At 44.1% G+C, this 24,884-nt stretch overlaps 1 protein-coding gene across 1 annotated transcript in view; it reads left to right on the forward strand.

Annotated features, from left to right (window-relative positions):
- Nucleotides 1–212: 212 nt before the first annotated feature.
- LOC127052032 (suppressor of cytokine signaling 1-like) overlaps nucleotides 213–24,884 on the forward strand; it is a 28,077-nt gene continuing 3,405 nt past the window's right edge. Inside the window, exons 1-2 of the mRNA XM_050955196.1 lie at nucleotides 213–306; nucleotides 22,841–22,965. The gene's annotated coding sequence lies outside the window, so the exon portion shown is untranslated. The remainder of the gene's footprint in view (nucleotides 307–22,840; nucleotides 22,966–24,884) is intronic.

Consider the following 24,884-nt stretch of genomic DNA (forward strand, 5'->3'; position numbering starts at 1 on the left):
CTCGCTCTCTCCCCTCTGAGCTCAGAGCAACTTTGCTAGAGGGCTCGGCTCCGAGCTGCTCCTTCGGGGGGTTTCCAGCCGCACTTTTGCACCTGGGCAACTATTTGGGACCTACTTAGGAAACGGGGGCGGGAGAGAGGGACACCCCCTCCGCCTCTTGTCCTGAACAGAGCATCTTCTTCCCTTGTTTGCAAACCCGAGGCGCCCTAGCCCCCATCCCTCCTCCCGGCCCCCGGCACGGGCGAGCCAGCAGGAGGATTTGGCGTGCATCCCTGGCCCGAGTGCACGGGCTGGCCCCCGCCTCCAGTAAGTAACGCAAAGCCTCCTTTGTTACTTTCGAGTGGCTGGAAGGGGGGCTCTCTTCGAGAGAGGGAGGAGGGAGGAACGTTTTGGGGTGGGCGCTTCATTGAGTTAGCGGGAGATTGTGGATGAAACCCGGCTCCTTGGGGTGGAGAGGCAAACTCTTGGCTGAACTGCAGGGTCCGGTGCTGCTTCTCCGCCTGGAAAGTTGCACCGATTGTCCTAAAATTAAAGCCAGTTAGCAGCCGCTTCCTGCCTTGATCCCCCAGCACACAAAACTCCTTCTCCAGCCTGCAAATCCACGTAGGAGCAGAGCCCCACGCTGCAGCGGACGGTGTCCGAAGTAGCTAGCCCCAAAGAGCGTAGATCGCGGGCAGGTCCTATCCTCGGGGGCTAGTCATCAGAGGGTCGCTCCTTTGAGTCCATCTGGACTGCGGCAACCTAGAAAGTGGAAGGGTTCCCTCCCCCCCACCTCTTCCTCGGGAAAGATGTGCTCTCTGCTGTTATCCCTTCCTGATTCAAGCAGGCTCGAGTCACTGAAGTCGCCAACCTGGCCAAAGATGGATGCCACACAATGGGCTTCCCCCCAGCTTCTCTGCTGAAACAATTTAGCGCTAGTTGTTAGATGAGCAGCCCTGGAGAGCAAGTTAGCACAGGCACTGGCAATGCCAGCTACAGCCACTCAACCATCCTGATGCTACAGCTTTGGTCTGAGGGTACCAGCGCAGGTGGAGACACAAGAAACCAATCTGTCATCTTTAACCAGCACTGAAATTTCTTTAAAAAAAAAAAAAGAAAGGGGAAGATAAAGGCAGCCTCTTAAAAGCTGTTTTATTATCTTATGTCACCACTTGCTCTGTCCCAAATTCTAGCTGTCAGGTTTGTTAGCTCACTTGGACAGTCCTCTTGTTTGTTGCTACATGCTAGAACACAGGTGGTAGGTGCAGCTACTGTTACTGCTACTATAGGTGGCTACTGATTTTGGTTTATTTTTTGTTTCTTAGTAAAGTAGCGGTTGATTTTATTCTAAACTAAAGATTTAAAATTGGGGTGAATTTGTGGATTGGAACTAGATTTGAAAATTAGAAAATGCTTCAATGAATGTGTGTTCTTTGGTGTGGGTTTGGTAGAGGACCTGAATAATTGGTATAAAAGCATTGCAAACACCAAGCATTCAAAAAATCATGAGTCAGACCTCTAAAAATAATCAGATTTTTCAAACAATAATGAATCTTGGGTTCTTCTTCTTTGCTTTCTGCTTTTTGAGTATTTTGGGCTCACTCAGGTCACGTTTTCAAGTTTCCCCCCAGAACCACAAGGGCTGGAAATTCAATGTAGAAAAAAGAAAACTGATGGTAATTCAAATGCAGGAGCTGTGGCTATAAGAAAAATATCAAATCTCAGAAGACTCAGAAATAAAATATTGAGAATTGGTTTCTTTCATCCAAAGAATATAAAATATTTTACCAACTTTACAAATTTTAAACAGCAGGATCATTTTTGTTGGCACGGAGGTGCATTCACCTCTGGAATGGTAAGTGTAATGTAACAGTACACAATGTAGGACTTGAATAATTTGCCAACTGGAAATTCTTCCTATATAAATGTAGATTGTAATTTTAAATTGGAATTTGCTTAGCACACCAGGGATGATGATGACATCCCTACACTTGCAAAAAGATGTCATAACCAATACCTTGGTTCTGTAATTTATATGAAAAATGGCACTTTACAGCAATATCGGGTTCCTTACTCTAGTCACCCTCCTTGCGCTTTTATTGTGAATTTCACTATATTTATTTTTTACTTAATTAAATGCTTCCAAGAACTCAGACTTGAGAATCACAGCTTTTATCTAAAAATAAATACATAAATAAAAAAGCCCTGCTTCAAAGAAAAGCTTGAAAACAGGACCTGGATGAACCCTGAAGGCAAATGAAAATAATCCAACATTTTATTATTTTTTATAAATAAAAACTCATGATTTAAAAGCTAGTCTTGTGATTTTTGGAGGGTGTTTGACTTGTGATTTTTTAATTTTTATGGTTGCCAATTCAGCCTGCTACCATTTTGGGATTATTAGTTCATTACTAATTTAAAGGGAACAGCATAATTTCTTGTATTGCCAGTTTCGCTCCTTGCAGCACTCTGGGGAATTTAAAGGAGAATCCAATCACATATTGATCAGGTCCAACCCTGTTTAGTTCCTGAGATGTGATGAGATCAAATATAACTACAGTTTTCTGACACTTCCCCTTTAATGCCAGTCTGTCAGAAGAGAGGACACAGTCCTGTCTACATTACCAAAACAATCCTGGTTGTAGCCTGGATTCTGCAAACACTGAGCACGCATGCTTTAAGCATGTTTAATCTTTTTGAGGTGAAAGGGACTATATGTATGTTTAAAGTTAAGCATATGTGTTTAATGTTTGCCGCGCAAAACATTTAAGTATAAATGTTGACCTGCGTTCTAATAAGATTTGGCTAGCCATTGTGGATGAAGCCAAACTGTGTTTATAAGCATTTCTGTTTTTGTTAATTGTCTTCCTCAGTTGGATATTTGGCTTCAGGAATGATTTTTAAGTATTGTTTTGACCTTCTCCAGATCAATAGGCACTGATTCATTTTTATGCTGCTCATCACTGTCCGAGTGATATGATTAAATAACCCGGCTCATCCGTAACTGACCTTGTATATTGTTGATTTGAAATGTATGCAGTCTTTCATGTAATACTCCTAAGGGCATTCTACACCAAAAAAATTAAAAAGTCTGCACCTAAAAATTCTGTGCACAATATTTTAAAATTATGCAAGTTTTATATGTGAATAAATAAATGCAGAGGCTCCAGCATGGCAGTGGGGAGCATAGGCCACTGGCTGCAGAAAGGTGGGAAATCACTCTGAGCCCCCCTCCCCCCAGCCTTGAGACACCCGAGTGAGGCTGCACTTAACCCTGACACAAGGCCTGGACCTGCCCCAGAAACACCCTGGGGCCGCCCTGCCCGCCTGCACCAGGTGCACCAGGTGTGGGGCAGGCAGGATCCAAGTGTGGAGGAGCTCAGGGGATCCAGGTGTGGGGTGAGATGATTCTGTGTGGGAAAATCTGGGTGCAGGCAGCTCGGTGGCGGGGGGTGTAGGTGTGGGGGGATCTGGATGAACAGAGGCTTGTTGTGTCCCATTGCCCCTGAACCCCCACTACAGAGGCTTCCAGGTGAAGGTGGTTGGGGCTCAACAGAGAGGTCTGGGCATGGGATGTTGGGGGGGGGGTCGGCGCTGGGGGAGTGGGGCTTGATGGGGTTGGGGGTCTGGGTGCAGCTAGGTGGGGGTCAGTGGTGTGGGGGTCTAGATGTGGGGATTCAAGGTGGTGCAGAGGGTGGGGCATCAGGGTGGGGGTTTGAGTGCAGGGAGCTCAGTGGGGGGTGGTCTGGGTGCAAGGGTGGGGGTTCAGAGGCAGGGGGCTGAGTGCAGGGGGGATCCAGATGCAGGAGTTGAGGTTCAGTTGGGTGAGATTTGGGTATGGAGGGTTAGGGGGTTTCTGGGTGTATGGGGTGAGGCTTAGCAGGGGTGTCTGAGTATGGGAGGTCCAGATGCACGGGGGTTGGATGAATGGGGGAGCAGCTCCTCATACAGTGACCCCTTGCCCCACAGCTGAGGAACGATGGGGGCAGGAAGCATGGGAGGATGCTGAACTTCCTGGGGGAGGTTTCTGGGGGTGAGTTTGACACAGCCCCAACTATTCCTTGCAGGGGAAGAGGAAGTCCCATCCTCTCCTGCCTCCAGCCCAGCCAGGACTAGCAGTTGATCCTGGCTCAGGGTAGGAGCCATTGGCTGGGGTGTCCCCAGCCCCATGGTGATTTACCTCTCCGCCGGCTGCTCCAGGTGGCTGAAATGATGTACCTGCGCTGCTAGGGACTAGTGTATGACTGCTCTTGCAGCTTCCCTGTCAAAAAGTCGTTTTTCTGCTGGGAAGCAAAGAAATCAGTGGGAGACGTGATTTCTGCACACATGCAGTGGTGCAGAATTCCCCCAGGAGTAATTTTAGGCTGTTCTAGAAGCAATGCATAAACTGCAGTCTTCTCCCAAGGCTCAGGAGTCTATGTCACAACTATTGAACCTTTGTGTCTTGAAAAGCAGACATGAAAGAACACCTGTGCCTCTGTCCCCACCAAAAAAAAAGTTGATCTCATGCAAACCTCCAAATATACATATCTCTGCTTCTGTAACAGTGTTGTCAAACTCATTTTGGAGAGGGCCAAATTCTATTTCTAAATTATGGATTGGAGTCAACATGTTGGAGTATGTACCATCCTTAATCCACTGGGAATTTCTTGCAGGTGTCAATGGGATATTTGCACAAAGATCTAAGGTAGAATATAGCTTGTAACTGAAATGTTAGTTATCTCATTGATACTGAATGTGGCTTCAATATTACTCACAGAAAATATTCCCACCTTTATGCCACTATTTCTGCCCTATGTTTCTCTCCTTTTCAATTTTTCTTTCTCTGTTTGTCTCCATCTTTCTTCTATCTGCATTTCTTTCCCACCAGTAACTCCCAGTCCCCCCTACTACCACACACTCCCTCTTTCACCCATTCTTTTCTCTCACCCATTCCCATCTCATCTTGGTTAGCAATAAAATAGATATTGCTGATATTAAATGTAATAATTAGACTCCAAGATCACCACCTCAGTTGGATTAATTAAGGAGGTCACATTTTGTCAACCATTATTTCCGGAGCTCTGCAGACTTAACAGACAGCTTTGCTTCAGTTACACTTGGTTAGTGTTTGTAAACCATGAGGGCTGGAAATGTATTTTTTTAAATGAAAGCTTAGATTGTGTGGAATCTGAATATGTCATGCGGGCCACATAAATATCAGATGGTAGACACTTCTGCTGTATAAGGAGTACTTTTATAAATGAATATTTACTTACAAGACCATGCTGAAATTATATATTCATTTGATACATGAATGCATGTGACTAAAGGCATAAGTTAAAGCTAGAATATTGGTTCTTACTACCAGTCTGCCCATGTACATCACTGCTGACATGCAGCATCTCAACTATTGCTAATACTACTAAGGAGTAAAGGAGAATTGGCAGTGTCTCAAGGAGGCAATATTAAAGGCACTACAGCAAATTATCTCAATGCAAAGGAAAGACAGGAAGAATAGTAAGAAGCCAATATGGCTCCATCAGGAACTCTTTAATTGCCTGGAAATCAAAAATGTATCCAACCAGAAGTAGAAATATGGGCAGATTGCTACGGATGAGTTCAAAAGAATAGCACAAGCATGTTGAGACAAAATCAGAAAGACTAAGGCCATGTCTACACTACAAAATTATGTCGACTTAACTTACATCAGCATATACCCACCACAGTTATTAAATCGCTTGTGTATGTGCACACTTGGCTCCTTCTGTCAGCAGTGTGTGTCCTCACCAGGAGCGCTTATGCTGATTGTATTGTCAGTGTGGGGCATTGTGGGATAGCTCTTGAAAGCCAGTAACAGTTGATGTGAGCAACACCGTGTCTACAGTGACACAGCATTGACCTAATTATGTCTACCATCACTCTACGCCACTTGGGAAGATGGTGTTACTAAATCAGCATAGAGAAGTGGGAGCCAAATTTATATGAAGACATTTCCACAGCTAGGTTGATGCAAGGCAACTTATGTCAACCTAAACCTGTAGTGTAGACAGGGGCGGCTCTAGCTTTTGTGCTGCCCCAAGCACGGCAGACAGGCAGCGGCTTCGGCGTACCCGCCGCCGACTCCATGGGACTGGTGGACCTCCCACAGGCAAGCCGCTGAAGGCTGACTGACTGTCGCCCTTGCAGGGACTGGCAGGGCACCCCCTGTGGCTTACATGCTTGGAGCGCTGGTGCCTGGAGCCGCCACTGAGTGTAGACCCAGACCTAAGGAACAAACCGAGTTACACCTAGCAAGGGACATAAAGGACATTCAGAAAAGGGTCTACAAATACATTAGGAGTGAAAGAAAGACAAAGGAAAGGGTAAGGCCAGGTCTACACTACACACTTTAGTATAACTATGTTGCTCAGGGATGTGAAAAATCCACACCCCGTGCGATGGGTATACTAACCTTAACCCTTCCATGTAGACAGCGCTGTGTCAGTGGGAGAAGCTTCCGCCTATCACGGAGGTGGACTTATTAATCCAACAGGAGAGCTCTCTCCTGTCGGCTTAAAGTGTCTTCACCAGGAGTGCTACAGCAGCTGCATCGATGAAAGTTTGTAGTTTAGGCCTGCCCTAAGTCCACTAGTTAGCAGGGAAGAAGAGCTAATAACTCATGACATCAAGAAGACTGAGGTATTTAATGCCTATTTTGCTTTAGTTTTCACTAAAGAGGTTAATTGTGATCAGATGCTTAGCACAATTAATATTAACAAGGGGGAAGGAACACAAGCCAGAGAACAGGTTAAAGAATATTTAGATAAATTAGATGTATTCAAGTTAGCAGGGCCTGATGAAATTCATACTAGGGTACTTAAAGACCTCGCTGAAGCAATCTCGGAACCATTAACAATTATCTTTGAGAATTCATGGAGGACAGGGGAGGTCCCAGAAGAGGGAGAAGGGCAAACATAGTACCAATCTTTAAAAAAGGGAACTAAGAGGACCTAAGGAATTATAGACCAGTCAGCCTAACTTTTATACCTGGAAATATAATGGAACAAATTATTAACTAATCAACTTGCAATCACCTAGGCCCAGATTTTTAAATGTATTTAGGCATTGTTATACTCAGCATTGCAATGCCTAACTGATTTAGGAGCCTAAATCTAATTTTCAAAAAAGATTTCAACTGCCAATGGGATTTAAGCCCCCCTAAGTGCCTACATCCCTTTTAAAATGATATTTAGGCTCCTAAATCAGATAGGTGTTGCAATGCCTAAATGTCTTAAAAAAATCTGAGCCTTAGAAGATAGTAGGGTGATAAATAATAGCCAATAGTCAAGAACAAATCACACCAAACCAACCTCATTTCCTCCTTTGATGGAGTTATTGGCCTAGTGGATAGGGAGGAAGCAGTAGACGTGATGTATTTTGATTTTAGTAAGGCTTTTGACACAGTCCCACATGAAATTGCCCTCGTTTGCTTATGAGAATGTGGTCTAGATGAAAGGACTATAAGGTGGGTACACAAATGGTTGAAAGACCATACTCAAATAGTAGTTATCAGTGGTTCATGGTTGAACTGGGAGGGCATATCTAGTGTGGTCCCACGGGACTCAGTCTTGGGTCTGGTACTCTTCAGTGTTTTCATTAATGACTTGGATAATGGAATGGACAGTATGCTTATAAAATTTGCAGATGACACCAAGCACTTTGGAGGACAGATTAGAATTCAAAATGACAGTGACAAATTAGAGCAGGGGTTATCAAACTTCATTGCACCGCAAGTCCCTTCTGACAACAACAATTACTACACGATCCAGGAGGGAGGACCGAAGCCTGAGCCCACCCAACCCCCACTGCCGCAGTGAGGGCCAAATCCAAATCCCAATGGCTTCAGCCCTGGGCGAGAGGCCTGTAACCTGAGCCTTGCTGCCCAAGGCTGAAGCCCTTGAGCTTCAGCCTTGGCCCCACACAGTGGAGTTCAGGCTTCAGCCTCAGGCTCCAGCAAGTCTAAGCCAACCCTGGTGACCCCATTAAAACAAGGACCTGACCCACAGTATGAGAACTGCTGAATTAGAGAGTTGGTCTGAAATTAACAAGTGGAAGGTACCATGCTTAGACAGAAAAAATAAAACACACAACTACAAAATGGGGAATAACTGGCTAGGTGGTAGTAATACTGCAAAGGCCTGGGGGTTATAGTGGATCACAAACTGAACATGATCCATAGTGTGGTGCAGGTGCAAAAAAGGCTAATATGATTCTGGGATGTATTAACAGGAGTGTCATATGTAAGATATGGGTGGTAATTGTTCTGCTTTATTCAGCACCGATGAGATCACAGGTGGAGCGTGTGTCCAGTTTTGGTCACAATCCTTTAAGAAAGATGTGGACAAACTGGAAAGAGTCCAGAGGAGAGCAACAAAAATGATAAAAGGTTTAGAAAACCTGACCTCTGAGGAAAGATTAAAAAAAAGTCAGCATGTTTGGTCTTGAAAAAGAAGACCCTGGGGGGACCTGATAACAGCCCTTAATGTGGTTGCAGAGTTTTGTTGAGGATGGTGGTCAATTGTTCTTCATGTCCATGAAAGGTAGGGTAAGAACTAAACTGCTTCATTTGCAGCAAAAGACATTTAGGATAGATGTTAGGGACAAACTTGCTTAACTATCCTTATTGTTAGAACTGGAACCAAGGGAGGATGTGGAATCCCTGTCATTGAAGGTATTTAAGCACAGATTAGACAAACAGCTGTCAGGGTTAGACTAGGATGGTTTACTTGGCATGGGGGCTGGACTAGATTATTTCTCGAGCTCCCTTCCAGCCCTACATTTGTACAATTCTGCCTTATTTCTGATCAGACCCATCTATTAATTCAGTTTTGGGCCTTTCTTAAAGCAAAGATGTCTGGCACAACTGGTCCCTGTTTATTTTGTATTGTGAATAAGTGTCCCAAAATGACCAAGATGAGACCTTTCAAACTCATTTACATCCATGACCAAACCCAGGATTTGAACCCAAGTCTCCAGAAGCGAAAGGTTTAAGAAGGTATAATCAATACTACTTTGAATCGTAGGTTATATCCAGTTGTTCTGTACCAGAATCATAATAGTTCAGTTCTTGTAAACTAGATTAAATGAGCAAAAGATGTCAATTTTTGTGTGTGTTATTTAATGGCAAAATTTGCTTGCATTTCATTTAATGGCAACATTTGCTGTGTTGCCTTTGGAGAGTGCACAGCAGCCCCTTTAAAGCGTGTTCATTTTCCTTTCCTTTGGTGGAGAGATGAAAAAGTCAGTGTACACTTCACAGGAAATGAAGTCTGATACAAATTTGCAGACTGCACATTTCCAAGAACTACTCTCAAGGTATTTTGGTAACGCTCATTTTCTGTGTTCCCCCTTCCTGCCCTCCCCCGAACAGTTCTCTTATGCTCTCTCATACTCATAAACATATGTAATGTACTACATAGAGGATCATCTTTCCATGGTTAAGGTTGCAGCCAGGTTCCTTTAGCTTTGTATTAGCTCCCCTAGAATTTTTGTTAGCAAAATTGGGCTAGATCAAAAATTACTCTGAAGGCTTTTCTGTAAGCCTGATCTCGAATTTTGACTTGTCCAACACTTTGTGATTCTCTAGCTCAAAAATAGCTGTCATACTTTCCACATAATTAAATTATATTGAAAACTTATGTCCCACCTATAGTAAAAGAAAATAGATTATAATTAAGCAAATGTACTCAAATTATGTTTAATTGTAATTGTTGTAGGCCCCTGTTCTTACAGTTTGAACTGCATAGGGGGATGCTTCCACGTGCATGGAGTCTCACTGAAGTCAGTGGGGTTGAACATGGGTGCATGGATCTGCCCTTGAGGATCCAGTTGCAGGACTGGGGCCATAGCCTGTATGTGTGCTCTTACACTTTTGGAGAGAACAGTAATGGTTCTCTTATTCATCAGCGTAACAGAGATTTTCCCCTTATTCTCAAATGGTAGAAGTCTGTGTTTTTTGGCACTAAAGGAACAGTGTTCTAGCTCCAGCTTTGGACTAAGTCACTTATCTAGTAATTTTGTGCATATTTCTCAACCTTCTAGGGCCCACATACAGGAGACAATGTGTGACCAGGAACCAAAGTGAGGAGGACATAAATATATGAATGCAAGAAACTGAAAGTACTGTGAGATTTATATCCCTTTAATGTAAATGACTTTCAATAACATCAGCATCATGATTATTTTTGTTGTAAGCAACTTTTGAAAGTAAGTGATGAGACCCAAGATTTGTGTGGAATGTAATGTACAACAGGACCAAAGTGCTGCCCCTCAAAATGTTGGAGAGGTATGATTGTGTTTTTGTTTGTAACAACTGATTCACTGTAGAATGGTACATAACTTTTCTTTTGCGATAGTATGAAGAAAAGTAGTCTAAGTTATTGATATAGAGCTATTCAGTAGCAGCTCCATAATTGAGATTGACATAAGGGCTCCTTTATAAGACCTGTATTCACGTTCTTAACTTTGCAAAGGAAAAGTATGTTTGTGATGATTATCAGAGCACAATGGAATTCTTATGGGAAGTTTGAATGTTTAAGTGATGGTTGCTTAAAAGTGATACTTTAAAATGACTCACTGTGGAGTCTCTAGTCCGCTCTGCTTTAAAATCACTTGATTTAAAAACTTCTGTACTTACAGCTAAATACTTTTAAACCAGGGCATAAACTGACCAATAAAAAATTTGTTACCTAAACAAAGGCACAAATACTGGCGTTAGGGATTGGTATAGTGAGGTGTGCTTTATGAAGTCTTCACAGGCTGATGAGTATTTAATAGAGTTTGTGCAGGACAAGCAATGAAGAAATTAGAATGTTGGGGACTGCGCCAAAAGTAAAGTATGCACGGGGAGAGCAGTTCTTCTGTCAATTTTTAGTTTACCTTTCAACTTCATTGACTGTCCTCTTCTTGTTGTATTATGAGAGCGTAGAGAAAGAACTGCTGGATTGACTTTATACATTCATTGTCTTGATATTTCCTTCATGCTCTTCTCACCTGTCTCTTCTAAACAGTACTAGTCTTTTCTGTGCCTCTTCATCCCCAGTCTCTGAACCCCCTTCTCTCTTCTGTATCCATTTTTTTACCAGAACTGAACATAGCATTCCAGGTGAGAGGTGAGGGCATATTACTGACTTTCTTAATGTCATTACGTCCTCATTTTTATTTTCCATTCTATTTATTATGCATCCTAACATTTTTGTTTGCTTTTCTGACTGCCTCTGCACATCAAGCAGACTCTTGTTTCATTGAGCTGTCTACAGCAGAGGTGGGCAAACTATGGCCCAGGGGTCCCATCCAGCCCTTCAGACATTTTAATTTGGACCTTAGGCTCTCACCGGGGAGCGAGGTCGGGGGCTTGCACTGCTCCGCATGTGCTGGGGCTCCCGGAAGCAGCGGCATATCCCCTCTCTGGCTCCTATGTGTCGGGGCAGCCAGGGGGCTCTGCATGCTGCCCCCACCCCAAGTGCCACCCCTGCAGCTCCCATTGGCCGGGAACCACAGCCAATGGGAGCTGCAGGGATGGTGCCTGCAGACAGGGCAGCGCACAGAGCTGCCTGTCCAGAGCCTGCACCTCTGATCCCCTCTAGCGCCCCAACCCCCTGCCCCAGCACTGATTCCCCCTCCTGCCCTCTGAACCCCTTAGTCCCAGCCCAGAGCACTTTCCTGCACCCTCAACCCCTCATCTCCAGCCCCATCCGCAGCCGGAGCCCTCACCCTCCCACCCCTCCACCCCAACCCCCTGCCCCACCCCAGAGCCTCCTCCCACACCCTGAACTCCTGATTTCTGGCCCCACCCCAGAGCCCACAACCCCAGCTGGAGCCTTCATCCCCTCCTGCACCCCAACCCCCAATTTTATGAGCATTCATGGCCCACCACACAATTTCCATACCCAGATGTGGCCTTCAGACCAAAAAGTTTGCCCATCCCATGTCTACAGTGTTGTCCAGATCTTTCCTGAGTTATTACAATTAATTTAGAATCTTGTAAATTGTATGAGTAGTTCAAATTGCATTACCTTGTATTTATCAACACTGAATTTAGTCTGAATTTAGTCTGACCTTGTGTCGCCAATTTACCTAGCTTTGCTTGACCCTTCCGAAGTTCCTCTCTTCAATGTTTTTAACTAAGCTAAATAATTTTGTCATCTGCACTGTTTGCCACCTCACTGTTCACCTGCTTTTCCAGATAATTAATAAATATATTAAACAGTATGGAACCTTGGGGCCTGAGGCTAACTGCTGTTAACCTTTTTCCATATTGCAGATTGACTACTTATTCCTACTCTTTGTTTTCTGTCTTGGCCTGTCTGTAATCGGTGATGATATACTTTAACGCTCACCCCATGACTGCTTTATTTTCTCCAGTAGCCTCTGGTGAGGGACTTCAACCAAAACTTTGTAAAAGTTAAAATAAATTATGTCAGCTGGTTCTCCTTTATCCACTATCTTGTTGACATAGAATTACAATAGATTTCTCAATAAATTTATCTGATACTGAGATGAGGCTTACTCTTCTGTAGTAGTGCCTTTTAAAAAAGATAATATTTGCTATCTTCCAATCCTTTGATAGAATAGCTGATTTTAATGAGATTGCCGGTTTTTGTTTGCAGCCAGTTCCTCCACTAGTTCCTTCAGAATCCTTAGGTGTAGACCATCTGGTCTTCATGACTTGTTGTTTTTTTTTTATCAGTTTTTCTCAGCATCTTCTCTCTTGATACCTTTAAGTCTGATAGTGCCTAACCTTAATAACTGGAAAATAATAGATCTGGGGGAGATATCTCTTTTACATCCTTGATAGTGAAGACTGATGTATTTAGCTTTTCAGCAATGTCCTTATTCTCCTTAATTGTGCCTTTTACTTACTAGTAGTCTAGTAGACCGGATTATTTTCTCACAAGTTTCCTGATCTATGGAAAAACACTTTAGTTTTTATATATATCTTTGCTATTTGCTGACCCAATCTCATCATAACCATCCTAACCTCAATGTACTTATTACCTTCTGTAGTTTATTGGCTTCACTAGGGTTAGATGCCATCTTCTTAAAGATTACTTCCATTGTGAGCACATTCGGGTAGGAGCGATCTTTTTGTTGCATGTTTAGTACATTGCCTAGGCTTGTGGGGTCCTGATCAGTGACGGGGGCTCTTAGGTGCTACCACAATGCAAATAATACCTGTTTGGCTTGAATGGCCTCTTGTACCTTGCCTTTTAGCCATTTTGGTTCCTTTCTTGCTTCCTTGTTTGCATACATTTGTGACTGTGTTAGGGTTGCTTAAGTAACCTCTGTGGTGACTTTGACTTTCAGGGCTTTTTTTTTCTAGCTTCCTTTTCATGGAGAGGGCAGGTGGCAGGAATCCCCCTTTCTAATGCTTAGTGTGTCAATGCAATTTTTTTATACGATCCGTCCTTTGAGGATATTGACCTTAATTATATTGTGATCACTGTTATTTAGGGGCCTGACTATTGTTTCTTCTTCAATCAACTCCTGTGGGTTACTTAGGACTAAGTTAAGGATATCCTCTCTTCCTGTGTGCTTGTAGGACTAACTGTTCCAAGAAGCAACCATTTAAGTGTCAAGAAATTTTCTCGAAACCTTTCCCATTGTAACACTTGACCAGTTTTGTACCCGGGTAGTTGAAACTATCCATTATGACTGGTTACCTCTTAGATCTTCCTCAGCACCATTCACTCAATATCCTTTTTCTGATCAGTGGGCCAGTCGTCTCACCACGTTGAAACCACTGACAGCTTGTTACTTCTGGAGAAGTTATTTCTGTAGTCTCAACCTGGCACAGCAGCAACTGAGCCCCAGTGAGATGGGGATGGTGCCTGCGTGGGGCTGAAGTAAAGAGGATTGAGCTGCATCAGGGAAAAGGGAAGGAGAAGGGGTTGAGGAGAGTCTGGCAGTCAGAAGGCAGGTGAATGGACGTAAATGATGTTATTCATAGAAGTACTGCACTGGGGATGGGATGAGACCAAGGAAAAATGCACTGCTGAACATGCCTAAGTCTGAGTGTGTTGTCTGTTAGTGTTCTGATCTGGTCTGTGGTGGCTGTAAATATGACACAGACAGACACACAACTGGCAGCTCTTCTAGATTTATAAAATGGGTTTTGGGCCCTGCTATGAGAGGTCTACTGTAAACTCTGTACAAGGAGGCAGCCAACTTCTCCCCAAAATGTTAATTAATTCTGTGCCCTCCCACCCTGCATCTATCCATCCTCCAGTCCATCAATTAATAACAAACCACCCCTGTCCCACATCTGCCCCTTACCCCTCAGTGCACCTCTGCTTCCCCTGCATCTCTTTATCTCATTATCAGTTCAAAAGTGTTTTCCCCTGCTGACGATAGCTCATCTCAATTGATTAGACTCTTCCAGTTGGTATGCATACTTCCACCTTTTCATGTTCTCTGTATGTATAAATATCTCCTGTCTCTATGTTCCATTCTGTGCATCTGAAGAAGTGAGCTGTAGCCCATGAAAGCTCATGCTGAAATAAATTTGTTAGTCTCTAAGGTGCCACAAGTACTCCTGTTCTTTTTCCTGCATCTCCAGTGGCTCTTCACCCCCTCTACCAGCCTGGGGGGGGAGGGGGAGGAGGGGGCGGGTAGGAGGCAGATCCAGGGCTTATGCTTCCCCGCCCTCCCCCCCTTCCCCCCGCTTCACCTTCCCAGGCCTGATGTTGCAGAGGGAAATGGGAAGAGGAGGAAGCTGCTCCTTTTTTCAATGGAGAGGGGGAGCCAAGCCACCCTGAGCTTCTGGGTTGTTTCTGCTTCCTCCTCCTCTCTTGCGAGAATGGTTTCAGCCGCTCCCCATCTCCCCATCCTCCACCCAAAAAAACGTCCCTGTGCTCCCAGGAGGAGGGGGAAGAGCTATTCCTGCAGCAGCTCTATCAGCTGCTCTTCTCCAGGAGGTGGGGAAGACCACGAGTCAAGGGTTTTCCTCCAGCAGGGCTGAGATTTGTGTGAAGGTTGGAGCTTCTTGCATCACAAGATAAAATCATGATTTTGACAACACTACAGCTGGCCAATGACCACCAAAGGCAGGCCAATGACCAGAAAGGCAAGCAACAATTCAGTTTTTTAGTCAGGCTCGAGTAGGCTAAATAGCAGCTGTTAAAGTCTCCTAAACTTAGCATCAGCCAATATGGCTGCTGCAAAACAGTTTGACTGTTTAAGAGGGAGAAAAATAATTCCAAGCTGTAGGCCAGAGTTCAGTAGTAGTTATTTTTGCCACCTGATAATTAAATTAGACAAGCAAACCAGAGCAGGTTTGTAGTAACTAAACTGCAACTGGTTACTTACAGCTCTTGCAAAACATGTTTTGGCTTTTAGGAGAGCAACGGCCTCTCTGATATTTTGCAGTTGCAGGGCTGTAATGAACCTGGCTGTTGCTGCTAGAGCCAAGCAGCTTAATGAAAAGCTGTCTGATAAGAGCAATCCTTTTGCAAGGCCTGTAGAACTGATTCCTTCCGTGTACATGATTGTTCTGCTGCTGATATACAATACATGGAAGCAGGAAATGTCACTCTCTCTACATGTGGCTTCTGTTACTAGATTGCAGTATAAGGAGAGCTATACATTTGCTTCCTTGCTGAACACTGGTTTGTACAATCAGTAGATGCAATTTCAGTTTTGAGTTTTTCCAAATACCCTGTAACTTGCCAATCATAATGGGCTTAATCAACAAACAATAAATAAATGGCCTCGTTCTTGAATCAACCTATGTTTATATCCACAGAGTGAAGGATAGAGAAGGAACAGGCCTGAGCCCTCGTCCAGACTAACCCGCGGCATCGGCGGGTTAAAATCGATTGCTCGGGGATCGATATATCGCGTCTAGTCTGGACGCAGTGTATCGATCCCCGAGCGCGCTTACATCGATTCCGGAACTCCATCAATCCGAACGGAGTTCCGGAATCGACACGGAGAGCCGCGGACATCGATGCAGCGCCGTCCAGACTGGTGAGTACCTCGATTTTAGAAATTCGACTTCAGCTACGTTATTCACGTAGCTGAAGTTGCGTATCTAAAATCGATTTTAATTCCTAGTCTGGACGTGGCCTGAGACTTTGCAACTGTCTTAAAGAAATGAATGGCAGTTGACACTGTTAACATAACAGTAGCACCTTCATCTACAGGCAAGCCTCTTTGTGTACTATTCAGCCTAGGTTTGTTTGTTCCTCCCTAGAACCAACCTTGATTGAGACTCAGTTGTGTTTAGTGCTGGTGTGGACAAAGGAGATACTACAGTATTCTGGTAACAGCTTAAATAAGGTTAGCATTAATGTGGATGGAGCATGTGGTAACCATTAAAGTATACAGATAGGACTCCTTTCCAGCTTCACTCTTGGGCTCTCTTTTGGAACACTCCTCACCCTCTCACTGCCGCCACCTTGCATGACTCATGATACACTTTTATAAGATCCAATTATAACCTTTGCTGCTGATACAAAAGTGCAAGCTCAGCATTCTGACTGGACTCCAGATTGCATGAAATTCTTTGTAATATGTTGCTGTGCTCCAGGGGACTTATGGGATACCTCATGGGAAGCAGAGAATTTCCCCAGTGAGTTGTGGGAGTGTTGACCCCTCCTCCCACAAATATATTGAGGCCTTTCAGAATTGCCCAGAGTTCAGCCTGGAGCTGCTCTGAGAACTCAGGAAAAGATACCCAGAAAGCACTGCAGCTACACTGATTTTGTGGACATGTGGCAGAACTACAAATCAGCTAAATACACCTCCCTTGTATGGTTGCACTTCATGGCGTGGACTATAAACATTGCAAAGCAGTCCAGTTAAATAGAAATAATGAAACTCTGTAGTGTAGACAAGGTCTTAGGGAAGTGCCCCCGAAATATGTATAGAAAGCTAGGTTTATTTTTCTGCCTATTGATGAATCCACTAACCGGTCTGTAGCTGAACAAGTCGTTGTACATTGTATTTTTGGGACGTGTGCTCTCTTTGCTGACATAGCAGCCTTGGTAACTGGGCCAGCAGAAGGAATAAAAGGCAGCTGTAGAGGTTGTTGGAATCAAGGCAGAAGAGCTCAAATCAAAATTGATTGGGGCTGCATTCAGATGGTTCAATAGTGAATATGGGCTGTTCAAATGACACACAGAACAAATGTAAACAAGATGCTTCTCTTGTTAGGCACTGTATCAATCGCTATCTTGAGCTTGTTGTTGTGGGAAGCAGAATCTTTGAGATCCCGAACAGTTTTTAAAATTAGTTTGAAGACATTTTCAGTTTTCACTGTTAAAATTCCAAAAGACCATGACAATTTCAAAGTTCTTCCTGATGCTTCTGAGGCAACTGAGAGCTGTTTTTGAGGTATCCACCATGTACACGGGGTTGCTACTCAGGCCAGAGCATTGAAGGCAGTGATAATAAAGCTATCCTTTGACTGTCGGCAAGTGACATACCCAGGGTACAATCCAGACTAAGGAGTAGTTGTCTCACCCCTGCCTTCTAACCTGGGGTGCCCTTTACAGTGCCTGGCTGCTGGACTGCTCACAAACACTCTCCAGCAGGCAAGTCACTCCTAGCTGTGTCTGTGTGTGCTGCAGCCAGCCAGCCACATCTGGGCTCTTGCCAGCCTTGGTTATGCAGGGTGACCCCAACCCAACCCACTCCAGGTCCTAGACTTCCTCCCGAAAATGTATGTCCTGTACTGTCTAGCCTTCTTCTGGACAATCCAAATTATATAAAGTCAGTTATTCCTTTAATAGAAATAATGTGCACATAGCTTGCCACCCCAAATGGAGTTTCCCAGACACTTCAGTTCAAACACACTGGATTAGATAAAACAATAAAACAAGTTAATTAACTACAAAGAGGTTTTAAGTGAGTACAAGCAATAGAATATAAAAGTCAGAAATGGTTGCAAGAAAAATAAAAATAAAATGCAACCGGTGCCTAACTTAACAAACTATGTTAAATTCAAAGCATTTCCAGCTGGGAGCAAGGTGACAGGCAGTCTGTGGGGAAGGGAACTTCATATTGTTTCTTTGCCAAGATGTAGATGCCCTTTTTTCCTGCCAAAGGGCATGGCTACACTTCCAGACATAGAGCGCTTTGAGTTAAACCAGCCTTTGTAGAGCGCAGTAGGGCAAGTGCTGCAATCTGTCCACGTTGACAGCTGCTAGCGCACTGGCGTGGCCACATTAGCAGCTCTTGCAACAGCCACAGAGAGCAGTGCATTGTGGTAGCTATCTCAGCATGCAAGTGGCTGCAACATGCTTTTCAAATGGGGGGTGGGCAGGGATTTCCCTAGACCCTCCCCCAGGGGGGGTATACACCCTCCCTGAATTTCCCCAACACCCCCTCTAGTTTTGTGAGCTAGTTACATACCAATTTAGTGACTGTTTGGAAATCTGAATTTAAACTGAAACATTAATACACACTTAAAAGCTTATATAGTGTATGATAAAATATCTGTATCTGAAAAAGTATACTAGATTTGAAAAGTATGAACATAGACCAGCTTCCTTGCTTCCTTATACAGCTGTTGTTTTTTTTGATGTCAGTGCATTCATGATGTTGGCCAACCTAATAATATCAAATGATGATTTGTAAGCGAAGTCTAAATGAGCTCTCCGTGACAGCTAGTGATGAGCTGGGGCTGTGGGACCAGATTATATTTACATTCACACCTAATGTACCTAGGTATCCAGCAAACAGATCTGTGTTGTCCAAGTGATAGATTTTGGCTGGGGTTGGGTTACAAACCACTTGAATGTGGGGGGAATGGGGGATGAAATGTTGTACCTATTGTATGAGTAAAGGGCAGTAGAACTGTACTTAGCCTGTGATGATTTGAAGGCATCAAGAGAGAAGGTGGGGATCTGTCCCTCTCCACTGTTTAAAGACAGAGCTGATTAGGCTCCATAGAGAGTCTTTTGTTCTGTGAAGTGACCACTGCAGCTGAAATCACTGACAATCAGGTCTAAGTGCTTAGTCCTGTTGTGGGAACAGTATTCCTGTGGGACAGCGTTTTTGTGGAGGAGACAGCCCAGACTGCACTAGCAGCAAGCGAGGTTCCCCCAGTGAGAGCTCAGATGAAATAACTGAGAGCTGATGGAACCTCAAAGACCAACTTGCAGAGGTCACAGTGGCAGGTGGCAGCAGAAGGTGACTGTGCAGGGCCATTGGCAACAGAGCAGTGGAGTGTACGGTGGCACGACGAACAGATGTGGCCAGAGCGAACATTGAGCAGCTGGAGGAACAAGCAAGGTGCCTTCTTGTCCCCCACCTGGGAGGTGTACTCACGTGAAAGCACCTCTGAACTCTGAGTTTCCACTGACCACGGACAACACCGATGAGTGGAGTGCGGTGGAGGGGAAAGTGAGGGGCATGTTAAATAAACATTTGTTTGTTGGACTATATTTTAGTCACTTTGCTCCAGAATGCTAGATTTGTGACTGAGGGCTTGGCTACGCTCGGAACTTCAAAGCGCTGCCGTGTGAGCACGCAGCGCTTTGAAGTGCAAGTGTGGTCGCAGCACCAGCGCTGGGAGAGAGCTCTCCCAGCACTGTATGTACTCCACCTCCCTGTGGGGATTAGCTTACAGTGCTGGGAGCCGCGCTCCCAGCGCCGCGGCACTGTTTATACTGGCGTTTTACAGCGCTGTATATTGCAGTGCTCAGGGGTGTGTTTTTTTTCACATCTCTGAGCGAGAAAGTTGCAGCTCTGTAAAGCGCCAGTGTAGCCAAGGCCTGGGAATGGACACTTATATAAATATGTTTCCTAGTAGGCCAAGATTTTTAAAATGCATTATTTGCCAAGGTTGTTATCTCACATTGTTGCTATCTTGGGAGGTCATTATGTTGGGGAGTTTCTGAACTAAACATTTTTATTATTATAATTAATTTTTTCATAAGAATGGTCATACTAGGTCAGACCAATGGTCCATATAGCCCAGTACCTTGTCTTACAACAGTGGTCAAGGCCAGGTGCTTCAGAGGTAATGAACAGAACAGGTAATCATCAAGTGACCATCCCCTGTTGCCCATTCCCAGCTGCTGGCAAACAGGCTAGGACACTCAGAGCATGGTGTTGCATCCCTCCCCATCCCGGCTAATAGCCACAGATGGACCTGTTCTCCAGGAATTTATCTAGTTCTTTTTATAATCTTGTTATAGTTTTGGTCTTCACAGCATCCCCTGGCAAAGAGTTCCCTGGGTTGACTTTATATTGTGTGAAGAAGTACTTCCTTTTGTTTTTTTAAAACCTGCTGCCTATTAATTTCATTGGGTGACTGCTAGTTCTTCTGTTATGTGAAGGATTAAATAAAATTTCCTTATTCACTTTCTTCGCACCAGTTAAGATTTTGTAGACCTCTATCATATCCCCATTAGTCATCTCTTTTCTAAGCTGAAAATTCCCAGTCATTTTAATCTCTCCTCCTGTTTCATACCCCTGATTATTTTAGTTGCCTATCTCTGTACCTTTTCCAATTCCAATATATATATTTTTAGGATGGGTGACCAGATCTGCACACAGTATTCAAGGTGTACATGTACCATGGATTTATATAGAAGCAATATGATATTTTCTGTCTTATTATCTATCCCTTTCTTAATGATTCCCAACATTGCTTGCTTTTGTGACTGCTGTTGCACATTGAGTGGATGTTTTCAGAGAACTATCCACAATGACTCCAAGATCTCTTTCATGAGTGATAACAGCTAATTCAGATGCCATCATTTTGTATGTATCGTTGAGATTGCTTTCCAATGTGCATTACTTTGCATTTATCAACATTGAATTTCATTTGCCATTTCGTTGCCCAGTCACCCAGTTTTGTGAGATCCCTTTGTAGCTCTTCACAGTCTGCCTGGGACATAACTATCTTGAATAGTTCTGTATCTTCTGCAAATTTTGCCACCTTACTGTTTACCCATTTTTCCAGATCATTTATGAATATGTTGAACAGTATTAGTCCCAGTACCAACCCCTCAGGGATACCACTATTTATCTCTCTCCATTCTGACAACTGATAATTTATTCCGACCCTTTGTTTCCCATCTTTTAACCAGTTACTGATCCATGAGAGGACTGCCCTCTTATCCCATGATGGCTTACTTTTCAAAAGTCAATTTAAATTAAATACATTTTTTTAAATGTATATATTTTTTAGAAATCTAGACCTGTTATGTGTTTTGGTGTAACTTGCATTATTCTTATGTTAAATTTGCATAATCCTAACAAAACATTTACTTTATTCATATCTCTTTTATTTATCTCATTGCTCCTGACACCCCACCTGTAAATTTGAACACCCCCCAATTTCAATTCCTGGGGAAACCACTGGGGGTGGAGTGTGACAGGGAATGTGTTGTGTGTATGTGGGGGGGGAAGAGGGTGGGTTTTTGGGGGACTGAGAACATGTCAGCATGCTGTCTTGTAAGTTCAGACAGCAACAGACCCCCCCCTCCGCCTCTCTCTCTCTCTCTCTCTGTCACACAGCATTCCACAGTAATGGTTGCTTTGTCTCAAAGCAGATAAGGAGCCGGCTGTCTTTCAAAGGACATATCTGCATTCCTGCAATGATTACAAAGCAATGACAAGAGCGGCCACTTGACTTAAGGGGATTATGGGACATTTCCGGAGGCTACAATGTAATGCAACACTTCGTCCACACTGGTGCCGCGGCGCTCCAGTGGGGGTGGAGCAAACATTATTCCATTCAGCGAGGTGGAGTACCAGCAGTGCTGTAGCCGCGGAGTCAAAGCGGTCTACATGCCTTGCCAGTGTGGACAGGTAGTGAGCTTGGGCACCCGGAGCTCCTTTATTGCGCTGTAACTCGCAAGTGTAACCAAGCCCAAAGAATGGCCGCTTCACGGGTAATGCTCCATCAGCCTTGTTCACACCTGGCTGAGGCATCAGCTTGCCCTTTGCCTCTGAGGAACTGGTTTGGCCATTCCCAAGTCTTCTCTGGAAAACATACTTTTAGGATATGTCTACACCAGACACCTGTACCAAGGCAATTGCACCTCTGTAAGATCTCCTGTCTAACTGCTCTATGCCAGTGGGAGAGAGTTCTCCCGTTGACATAATTAGACTACCCCCAAAAAGCGACAGTAGCTATGTTGTCAGGAGAGTATCTCCCGCTGCATAGTGATGTCAGTACTGGAGCTTCTGTAGGTGTAATTTATGTCACTGAGAGGGGTGTTGTTTTTTTCACACCCCTGAGTGACATAAGTTATACTGACAAAAGTGCTAGTGTAGTCACAGTCTTAGGTTATGTCTACACTACCTGCCGGATCGGCGGGCAGCAATTGATCCAGCAGGGATCAATTTATCGCGATAAATCGACTCCCCCGAGTGCTCTCCCATCGACTCCTGTACTCCAGCTTGGCGAGAGGCGCAGGCAGAGTCAACGGGGGGAGCGGCAGCAGTCGACTCACCACGATGAAGACACCACGGTAAGTCGATCTAAGTACTTCGACTTCAGCTACATTATTCACATAGCTGAAGTTGGGTAACTTAGATCGATTTCTCCCCCCCCTCACCCCAGTATTTACCAGGCCTAAGTAATGGTCTCAGCTTATGTTTATAACTTTGCATGTAACAGTGTTGTATGTGTTTTTCCATGATGTTATTTATCAGAAAATTGAGTTTTTGAATGATATCTCACAAGGTATACTTTGTACAAAGATTATTACAATCGTGTGTAAGGTGTGGACATGGGTACATTCCGTCACACACCATCTGAAATGTACTGCCGAGCAAATGTGTCTGGGCTGATATAGATCAAGATGGGCAAACTTGGGGCCCACTGTATTTTATTGATGGACTTGCTCACCAGTTTAACTGATGTCTCTTACTTTTCAAGGTGAGAAGCTATTCTTGCTTGGGGCTTTGCAAAAGTTAGGAAGTGCTGTTCTGGAACTCTTGGAAATGGATATTCCTGGGCCTTATGTCCAAAAGCTTATCCCGATGGATGGCAAATTGAAAGAGGTAAGCCTTTTGGGGAGTTTGGATGCAAAGGTGCAGAAAAATCAGATCTATATGCCTGAAGCTGCAATTTTCTTTGCTTTACAACCTATACCCTTGAGGTCACATGTCATAGCTGAGCTGACTTGGCTAAACTGCTATTTGGATGTCTTGATTTGGCCAAAAGGGGCGCAATTGAAAGAAGTGAGGTTTTGGACCTGCCTCCTCAACTCAGTGCTGTAGCTACATCCTGGGAAGCAATAGTGGTAATAATACATTTCTATAGTACCTTTGATCTCAAAGCACTTTACAGGCTGGGTATATCCATTTAACTCTGTGTGTGTGTGTGTGTGTGTGTGTGTGTGTTTACTTTCTCTCATCTGAGGTGGTGAGTTCTGTGATAAATTGCAGTTATAATGCACTTTCGACTGTTACTTGCTTTCTGCCCACTGATCAATCTCCCCTGGGATTTATTCTGACATTCCAAATCTCCAGAGCAGCTTCCAACAGCTGGCTTTATTTAATAAATAAATAAAAATCAACCTGCCAGTGGCTGACTTCTCCTTATCCTCCCAGTGATGGGTTAAAGGTTCTGTGTCCCATAAGCTTTCAGGACTAGAAAGTGAAGCTTTCTGCCACTGTAAAAGTTTCCCAATGAGAGATCAGACGGTATAGTCACAGTTCTATGTCTAGAAAAGTTCCCTTTGTTAGTGCCACTGGTGGTGCTGCTGCTGTGTCATTATTAACCATAATGAGAAACATTAGTGGGGGAAAAGGCTAGCAAAGATGGGGCCTTAGTTGACCAGTGTCCAAATCCCCAAAATCACCATGACAACTGGCCTTAGTCCTTTGTTGGTAGATTCAGCAGAAGGACAATGGATGATGGAGACTGAACTCCTGTACCCTCCTCCAAAGCCCACTCTTAGGTAAGGGGTAACACCTGTTAGCAGGGCCATGTGAAAGAAGCTTGGCTCCCTCTGCCTGTGTTATACCTTCCCCACCATTGGAGGACTTCAGGCTACAGAGCAGTCAATCTGGTGCAAGTACCAAACTAAATAAATTAAAGGAAGCTTCAAAATAATGAGCAAATTGAGTGATGTGATTAGTTGAGCTTTAGAACAGTGACTGCTGTAGCAGGCTTCACAGGGGTTCTGTTGGGGTTTGGCTTGCCTGACCAGTCTGAGGGAATGGAAAATCCCTGTCTTTTGACTGAAGGAATGTGGACATTGGTTTTTGTTGCTGTAGTACTGTGGTATGCCTGAGATAAGCTATGAAGTTTCCCAAGGTGAAGTAAGAGGAAACTGAAGCATGTCTCTTCCCCAGTCTATAGGCTGCTTGGGGGCAGTTCAGTCTGCTCGCATGCTTGCCTTCTCCCCCTCATGTTCTGTCAGAAAAAGAGAGAGTGACTGGGTTAATGGAGCATGTCAGAGGATTGAGGGCAAGGTTTTGGCGGTGAGTTACTGACTCGTACGCCGGGGAAGTGGTATGTAACAGCTCAGGCTTCTCATACAGAAGAAGCCTCTGGCTCGGGCTGTGGTTTTTATGTTTATATATGTGTATGTGTGTGTGTATATATATAAATTGTAATAACTTAGATGGATTGATGTCTGCAGCAGCAGGTCCGGGTGCAGGAATCAACACTGCTAAATATAGGGAACCTGGTAGGAACACAGAAACAGAGAAAGGGACCGTGACAGTTAGAAAGAGGAGTATTCTTATTCCAGCTTGTGAACAGAGGCAGGAGGAGTAACAGGCAGACAATTAGCAATAGATTGTCAGGATATAACTTGTTAGGGAAGAAGCATATAGTCTGGAATTATTCAACAGGATTCATGGAGCACAGGGGAGAGACACCCAGAAGGCTGTGATACAGGAGACTCTCAGTGGTAAGGGGCTGAGGTTAAGGAGAAGATCACTACTTGGACTTCAACAGTACCTATCTG

The sequence above is a fragment of the Gopherus flavomarginatus genome, chromosome 1, assembly GCF_025201925.1.
Source record: "Gopherus flavomarginatus isolate rGopFla2 chromosome 1, rGopFla2.mat.asm, whole genome shotgun sequence".
Taxonomy (NCBI): domain Eukaryota; kingdom Metazoa; phylum Chordata; order Testudines; family Testudinidae; genus Gopherus; species Gopherus flavomarginatus.